Source organism: Idiotropiscis lumnitzeri, chromosome 7 (assembly GCF_059441095.1).
Source record: "Idiotropiscis lumnitzeri isolate Australia: NSW breed Sydney's pygmy pipehorse chromosome 7, RoL_Ilum_1.0, whole genome shotgun sequence".
NCBI classification, from domain to species: domain Eukaryota; kingdom Metazoa; phylum Chordata; class Actinopteri; order Syngnathiformes; family Syngnathidae; genus Idiotropiscis; species Idiotropiscis lumnitzeri.
This window is the reverse complement of record NC_142397.1, coordinates 19,874,287-19,883,333: the sequence shown is the minus strand read 5'-3', so window position 1 is coordinate 19,883,333 and position 9,047 is coordinate 19,874,287. Positions and strand designations below refer to the sequence as shown.

At 38.3% G+C, this 9,047-nt stretch overlaps 1 protein-coding gene across 11 annotated transcripts in view; it reads left to right on the top strand.

Moving 5' to 3' along the window:
- The window catches only part of phldb1b (pleckstrin homology-like domain, family B, member 1b), a 113,235-nt gene that overhangs the window by 76,148 nt on the left and 28,040 nt on the right, over positions 1-9,047 (top strand). The gene's annotated exons all lie outside the window — the stretch shown is intronic.

The window sequence follows — 9,047 nt, the reverse complement described above, 5'->3', positions numbered from 1 at the left end:
TGAAGTCAGCAACGTTGACTTTGTTGGAGGAATTACAGTATATTCATCCCGAAGAATATGCTGAATGAGTTTGATCAGGTTGCGGGGCTTTTCCACACTAAGCACATCCAGCCGCCACTTCATGGAACTTGTTTTATGCACCAGCACATAGGCATGCTGGAAAAGTGCCATTACCTTAGCCGGGAGTCTAAAATTACTTGTTTCCATTGTCCTTCCATTAGATTCATTTCTAAACTACAGACGTTCGCATTTAATACAATTATTATAGATTGTAAATAATAATTATTTGTCTTGTGTATTACATTTATGTTGTAAAATTCGATTCTTGTTTACGTAAACTAACAGAAACCCTATGAGAACTTGGATTTGCCATTCACATCAGGACTGAGAAAGTATAAACTAATTTGTCTGCTTTCTGGAATTTTGGTATGACAGGAATACATTTCCGATTACCTAAACACTCCTGTGGACTCAAAGAAAAAGGATTAGTTAGAGCTACCTTCAGAAAGTCCAATCAAAGCAAAAATATTGAGATTTGATACATTCAAAAAGTTAAGTACTTAAAAAGTCAAGAACAAGCAGCAGCAATGACTGCTTGAAAAAAAGTGTCATGCTTTCAAAGCAGCATGTTTTGTTATTGTATTGTTCTAACGCAGACACTCGCAGCTCTTGGAGAAAGCAGGGCGTAGAGCTGCAGGGCCTGTAATTAGTCACAGTTGATTCACTGTCATGAAAGATTTTCTCGCCCCTGAGCGTATACATGATTTAAATAATTTCACAAAGACCTGCGACTCGCTACACAACTGATTACAAAAACAAATTAGATGAGTGTTTCAGAAAGGTTTATTTAAGAAAAAAATAGTTATTGTTATTGTGAAGTCAGTGTGAGTACACAGCTCAGAGGCAGCAGGACTGCAGGGGGCTCTGCTTAAAAGGATGTGCTGACTTCATGTATCTTGAATTGCAGTCAGGTTTACTTTATCAACGACATTGAAAAATGGAAAAAAAGTTCTGAATATATTAGGAAACAAAGCTATACGCGGCCATGCTGGCAGGATTGTAATGGCGGCAGGTGAAAGAATTACAGTGGAGTGGAACAGTGTAAAATTAACGTTTAAAGAATTACGGTGGAGTGGAACAGTGATAAAATTAAAGTTTATCATTTAACATTCCATCCAAGTGTATTCACACTTCACTTTGATAAAAAGATCATAATGAGATTCATATCCAAGCGGGGCAAGTTGGATATTATAGATGCCTATCAAGTGGCAGGAGTGCTTTTACAACTATTGTGTGGGCAGATGGGGAGAAGTACAATGAGTCCTTGCGATCATACAAAGGTAAGTGTAGGTTACTGGTCGTGTGTACTTACCGTAAACTTGCGCGGCTTAATCTTTGAAACAAACATAATGCGAAGGGCAGGATGAACTAGGTTGCCTCGGAGTAAGGGCTGGGCTGGCTGGCGGGCGGCGAGTAGCACGGGCGGCAAACTGTAGCAGGGTGACTCATGTGTCTCGGTCTCGCTGTCGAGTGAGCACACTGGATGGGGAAGCAGGTGGCGTTGCTGCATTTGCTTGCGACCTCCCCGGGGCTGGAGAGTAACCTCCGGGCTGGAGGAAGTGCCCACCCGAATGCCAGTCCTACACCTTGGTTCTTCTTATGGTAGCCTGAAACACATCCCTTTTTTGTGTCCTCTTGTTGTATACAGTAACAGCTATCTACCATTGTCAAAGTGTGGAAATTAGTCACGTTTTCTATGATGCCAAAATGGCGTTGTCTACCTTTGATTTGTGAGATGCGCTGTTTATGTCCTGTTGGGACATTTTTTTTTTTTTAGAATAATTTTCATTTGAAAAACAGGTGAGTGGGAGACTATTTAATAATTTGGCTGATACGTTTGATGAACAGTTATTTGTACTGTAATTAATAGAATATTTCTGCACAAATATGTTCTCGCGTTCTAAGAAGTTCTGGCAGCACCCCTGTGATCTCTTATGGCATGCTTGCGTACTACGGCACGCTAGTTGCGAATCATTGGCATGTGAATATGGAAGGGGAAATCTGCTGAAGTTGAGGCTTCACCCTGCTATTTAAAATTCTAAATTGTCAAGTGTAAACCGAAGCTAACTTTTGTATATTAAAACACAAAAACAATAAATTGTGTACTCTGCCCCAGCATCGAGGCAATACTATTGTTGGCAATAGAGTTGGGATGTATCATGGATTTACAATATATTGTTATATTATGTGATAAGTTTATAACTACGGTATTAAGCGATCATGTAGTTAAAAAAAAAAAAAAAAAAAACCTTCATAAATTAACAAACTCCAATCCGAGAGCAGTATCACAGCATTAATATTTTGGCCCTTAACAAAACAGAGAATTGCATCCTAATTCTTAAACATTCGGGGAGTTGTGACGAATAACAGCAAAGAAAAAGAGACTCAACACTAAATTAGTGTTTCCCTTTGGACCTTTAGGTAATCCCTCTCTGTTAATAGACTATCTGAGATTAAGTCCGTCAGATTCAAACTGTCCTGTCTGCTCCTGTGTTCACCACATGACCGTCTGACTGACACCCTGTCCTGGCACAGACTTTTGGCTTCCATTGCGAGTCTGCAGCACAAAGTCTCACGCTCATGTGAACTCACCTTCTGTTTGGGCACCACAGAAGACCTAATATTTTTGGGGATATTTGGAATGCTGAGCTAGGGTCCTGTTGATGAGGACATCTGTTGTTACTAAACACATAAATACGATCAAATAAAGATAAAATATCTCAGATTGAATTGAACAAATGTATATTGTAATGGGTCTAAAAAGAATTCCGACCTTTATCATATATATAACCCATGCACCACCACCTTGAACTCGTGTGACTCTTCTCATCTCTTTGTTTCTCTTGTCTGTTTCCCAGGATGTCACAAATGATGGCGTCCATTAAGATTAGCAGACCAAATATACCGCCGCGCGCCGCACATGATGCATCGCAGCCCATTCCTGAACACAACCAAATATAAGTGGCTCGTGTTGCACACTGAACCTGCCACCCCTGGCAGATAAATATATCTATAACCTCTGTGTGAAACCTCTCACTGAAGATAAAACTTCTTGGTGGTTGTGGCCCTTTTTCAAATATGTCCCGTGTGGACTTTTCCTGTTGAATACAAAAGCATATTGAGTTAATTTAACATATATTGTACAGTTTGGCTCACAAGCAACTTATTTTTCAACACATACGCAGTCATATTGATTCAAGTTTCACTATTGTGTTTGGAGTGGCTGCAGAAGTATTGGAGTGACTGTTGTAGCTGCTGTTTTGGATTCTCTCCACTAGATGGCGATATCTGCCTGTTCACAGACTCGCCAGTCGCAGCATTGCAGCAGCTGCATGAAAACTTGAAGAGAGTAAATATTCAGAAGAATTCCTCATTGGCCAAAACGTTTAGTATATTTTAATGCATATTCTAAAATTGTAGTAAAGACAAAGCAACAGTTATATTTTGTGATTGGACATAAAATATTACCCATTTGTTGAATTAAAATACATCTATAGCCAATTTATATTCAAAGTATTTGAGTTAAAAGTGGCCTTGTAAAGTACAAAAAAAATCCAAAAAAATCTTGTTTCTAACAAAACAGTTCCTTTTTATTTAGGGCGCTTTCGCTCTAATTCTGACTGTTTTTCTCAAATGTTTGCATTACAGTTTAAAAACATGATACCAATAGTGAGTTAAGCTTAAAGTTAGGTTTCAACCAATCAACCAGACCCTTCCCACATAAGGAAGTCCCTGAAGATTTGGGTGGAGGCGAGGCTGTTCTTCACATCTCCCAAAGTAGCACAGTGAGTTCAATAACTTTTATTCTGGAAGCTTTGTGGACAGAAACTCAGAAGCAACAACATTTTTTAGTTGAGTTAGTTTTGGATTATCCGTCATGGACTCGTATTATATTAGCAGGACACTACCGACACTGAAAAGAGGCCAGAGCAGGGAGCAGGCCGTGGTTTATCTGCTTGCCCTGCCAAAACATAAGCCAGGTCTTCTTCCAAACATGCGATCACTAATAAAGGTAATTGGATGCATTGCTCTTATGATTGTTGCAGTGTGATTGGATTTAAACTAGGCCGTGGTGCTCCTAGATTCTCTTTAACCGCCCTGTTATGTTTGCTTTTTTGGCACATGGAGAAAAAAAATAGAAATCAAGTCATCATGAATACATACGTACATCTCCTTACGAGAGTCGCGAGGGTGCTGGAGCCTATCCCAGCTGTTTTTGAGCAGTAGGCAGCACCCACCCTGAATTGGTTGCCAGTTAATTGCAGAGCACACAAAAAGACGAACAACCATCCGCGCTCACAAACACACTAAGGAGCAATTCAGGGTGTCCAATCAACCGACCATGCATGTTTTGGAAATGTGGGAGGAAACGGGAGAAAAACCCACAGGGAGAACATGGAAAATCCACACAGGAAGGCCGGAGCTTGAATCGATCTCATGATCTCTATCCCACGATCTCTGAACTGTGAGGCCATCGTGCTAAGCATTCGATTACATTTTATACTTATTTTTAGTATGTGTATTTATTATCCACACTTAATATTTGTGTGTTAAATTGGGAATGAAATGGCCCACATTATGACAGGATTAAGGAACTTTGCTAAATTGACTTTGTGATTTTCAAGCACTGAAAACTCCTTGGTCATATCATAAACATGCACAAACAAGAGAGACATCATTCCCAATGAGTGATCTTTGGTTTGCTGGATGAATCTTCTAAAATTGGTGCAATTTGGAGTTGAGTTGACCTAGTGAACTGTTCCAGAAAAATATACCTCAAAACTCGTGCGTGATGTCATTTAAAGGAACAGACAGGAGCGAATGAATGGATCAATGGACTGCTTGTCTGAGTGGTAATATCGGACATTTTGGATGTGGTTCGATAAAATCCGATATTGTTTTTTGGCTTATAGCGAAGGCCGATCAGATACAAATTATCGTATTGGGGCGCCCGTAGTTACAGTATCGAAATCAACTTCATCTATTAATTTGAATCACTCCAAAAACACGATATATTACTTTGTGTCAAATTGTTAAGATTTTATCCCACTAAGCGAAACAATTGCGAGTGTTTGCGAAGTCAGCGAATATTGCGCTTTTGTCAGGGTTCGTTCAAGGTTGCAAATGCTTGTCGAAAGTTCGCCAGATGTTTGATTTCCTTGAGACCAGAAAACATTTTTTCTGAGATTTTGCGAACTTTAACAAACCCTGACCAACTCTGGCATGAACGTGCATTTTGCGACTCTTGCCAACAGCCACAGTTTTATGCCCCTCAGTGGGATAGGGGCCTTAGAACTAACATCGATACATATGGTTTCACCCTTATTGATAATGCATCATTATTAGTATTGAGTTTCTTGAAATGAATGCACAATCCACCAAAGCGTTTCAAACTGTCAAAACGCCCTGCATATTTCCCAGGAAGTGTTTAGGGAATTGAAAAAAATACAACTCCATTACAGCAATTAATCATTGTCTTTGATCTAGCCCGTGTGTGTTTCAGAATAAATAATTCAATGGTCAAATTGTGTCCATAATAAATATTATAACAATGTTAATGGCCTTAAGATTGTAAAAGCGTAAAAAAAAAAGAATATATATATATATATATATATATATATATATATATATATATATATATATATATATATATATATATATACACACACACATTTTGGTATTAGCGCCACTCGCATTTCTGTCAGCTAGTGCTTTGATGCAGGCTGTCATTGTGCTGAGTCTTGTGTGACGTGCCAATGTCTGTTATCCTTTATGATAGTTTGATCTCCAAGTTTACCTATGAACAATATTTTCCCAGAGATATGGGGTAAGGTAGAAACTACTATCACTGGGGGATGATTCACGTACTGCATTCAAGTTGTTGAAATTTATTTCCTGTATATACTGTAAAATTATTCACAGAAGAAATGATCACCACTCACGGTACAGTATGCTCATTGACCTTCCCTTATCAGTTAAGTATAAATTTAATATTAGTCATACAACTGTCATTGATTTTTAGCGCGGAAGCAAGCACAAAATCCCGCAATCCAATTTTAATTTTGATGTCCAATTTTAAATGTCATTCTCTCAGCAAAGTGCCTTAAAGTGGTTTTTGAAACCTGTGGTTTCCCAGATGTTACATCTGATCTCAAGTAAAGAAAGACATGTAAAAATGATGTTTAAATTAAGAAGCAATTCATACTTTGGCTTCTGTAATATTTAGTTTTGCCAAATCATTGGTATTTCTTAGACCTATTAGATCTATTAAAAAAAAAAACTAAAGTACTGTGTTGCCTTTTAATTTCTCATGTGAGTGGCACACAGTGCCGATATCCCAAATACTGTAGCTGTGCCTTACAGCTCTTATTTACATCACCTGCCATCCAACTGACTCTTTGCAGACTATTTGGCATTTGGACACAAGATCAACATTTGTGAGAGTCCAGTTGCCTTTAGACCAACCCACCAGTCAAGATGCGAGAGGCTGGGAAACATGAGCTGGTGCCTTGGAGTAGAGACCTCTGGGAATGACGCATTCCTCCATGGCTTCATGCCTGTTTGGTAGCACCCCAAGTTCTTGGGGAGACACAGAGTCGTATGGACTCTGACCCAGCACGCAAGTCTGCCCCTAAAAACTCACGTGTGGGGGATTTACGCCATCTGCACCCCAGCCCGCTGTTGCTACTAAAGTATCCTGCTACTACGACAGCTTAATAATTATTTTCATATATGGAAGGAATATTGGCAGTTGTCATACATAGGGCTACTTAAATATGAATACACTATATACCAGCATTACCTCTCTTGATACATTTGGCACAGTTAAACAGAGGCTTGTAATTTTCGCAAAGCACAGTTTCACACTATGCAGTTCTGAAATTATTTTGCTGATCAAGTTGAATTTTATTGATGCTATTATGAAATATTACCCAAAACAGAAAGGTTTACAGGTGTAATTCTATTCATTAGGCATTGGGTGCCTTTTTTCCTGTGAATATTAATTATTAAGAGACTTAAACTTCAATGCTAAACTGTGATTTCAAATGTTTGCAATATAATTAATTTAAATTCATTAATAAAATATTCACACCTCCTCCGATGTCAATGTAAATTTGACATAAAGCAAAGTGTTACTGATATGCAAGCTATAGGTGGCCTATAACCCGATTATTCTGTTGACTGTTCTTTTCACTGCATTAACAAGGATGGGTTTGATTTGTGATGTTCTTGATTTAATGATTAATAAAGTATCAACAAATGCCAGGTTTGCTAAATTTTTGCATATATGCAACAATATAATTTAGCCTCCCGCAAAAAAACTAATTTTTATTAGAGAAAGACAGTGGATGTGTGATTTGAATAAGTCTGCTGTCAAATGTGTATGTCAAATTAGATGCATCAACTTAAATTATGTTTTGGCCAAGCCTGCTTTAAATGTGATAGAAATTCTCATAACCTACATGTTTTATTACTACCCTCAAGACATTCTGCTAGTCAATAAGACAATACACAAGCAGGCTTGATGAAGTGTCTCAACAAAAAAAAAAAAAAAAAAGGAAGGCAAGGTTTCAGCTCTGAGGGTTCTAATCTTCTGAGAGCAGATGTTGAGTGGGAGGACTCAAGGATAGCTGTTGAGTTGCCAGTAAATGTTAGCTGCTTTGCTCTTGCTTGAATACAGCAATTTACAACAGAAAGGGGTATTTTTCTCCCATCCTCTCAGTACAAAGTTTACTCATTCATTATAGGTTCAGATGCAGCTATTTTCTCAGTGGTAAAACTATTTGTAGTCTGCAAGAGAGTGAGGAAGCATCAAGGAAGATATTCATCTGCATCCAAAAGCGTGCAATTAGTTCTGTATAATAATAGAAATTAATATGTCACTGGGTCAAATTGGACCTCTCACCCAACTTTGTCCCAGAGTGAATGCACAACTGAAAGCCCATTCTATGTAGTGTTTAACCTTAATTTGTCTTGTGGTTAGCACATATTTGAAATTCATTTTTAAAAATCTGGCTGGAAAAGTATGCAATGTTGGAGTGACCAGACGCCTAATCAACGACCTGGCTAGTCATGAACTTATTCCATAAAGAGTGCCTTGAAAGAATTCTGTTGACCTGCTTCGATAATAAATGAGTTAAAGTCTGTATGCTGACTAAAATCCTGTGACTGATCTTTGTTTTATCATTTTACTTTTACATAAGTACACATGTGGGTGGTGTAGAATGTTCAGTGGATTTTTGATTTACTTTGAGCTGATGATAACAAAAAAGTATACAATCAAAGTCATCCAGGTGAATAAAATTTACTGTTTTTGTTTTCTTTCTTCAGACCTCAAGGTGCACTTAAAAAAATCCTTGAATTTTCTCAAAAACCAACAGTGCACTTAGTAATGCGGCGTGCATTATGTATGGCTGAATGTCGACTTTTTAGTTCACCGTCTTGAATTGCAATTCCTTCCTATTACGTTTGCGTTGTCATTTTCAACCGTATCTAATTGCTAGATGGCGTCTATATGGTTTTGTCACATCAGAATGTGGACTACTTCCTGCTTCTGTGTGTAAGAATCATGGGGAATGTCGACCTACTAGCCTAATGCAAGCTATTTCTGACAAGGCGTTTACAGTGTTGCAATGTGGGACAATATAATTGCAGCTTTTTGGGACCGAGAGGTAAACATAAAGTTAAATTCCTTCCCATTTAGTTTAACATTCATGTCTCATTTTCATCCGCATCTAATCGCTAACAGGTGTTTGTTGTCGTAATACCACAACTACAACCACTTCCTCCTTTTATGTCTAAGAATCATGGGAAATGTAGTCTGTAGTACCTACTATGCAGCTAAAACCCAACGTAAGTTGAGCTTTTCTGGTGGCCTATTTCCAATTTTACAATGTGGAACCGGCGCGAGTTGAACGACACAGACTGCTTCCAATAGTTGCCGGGACCGCACAAAAAAAGGTTGGATAATGTTGTGATAGCGTTTA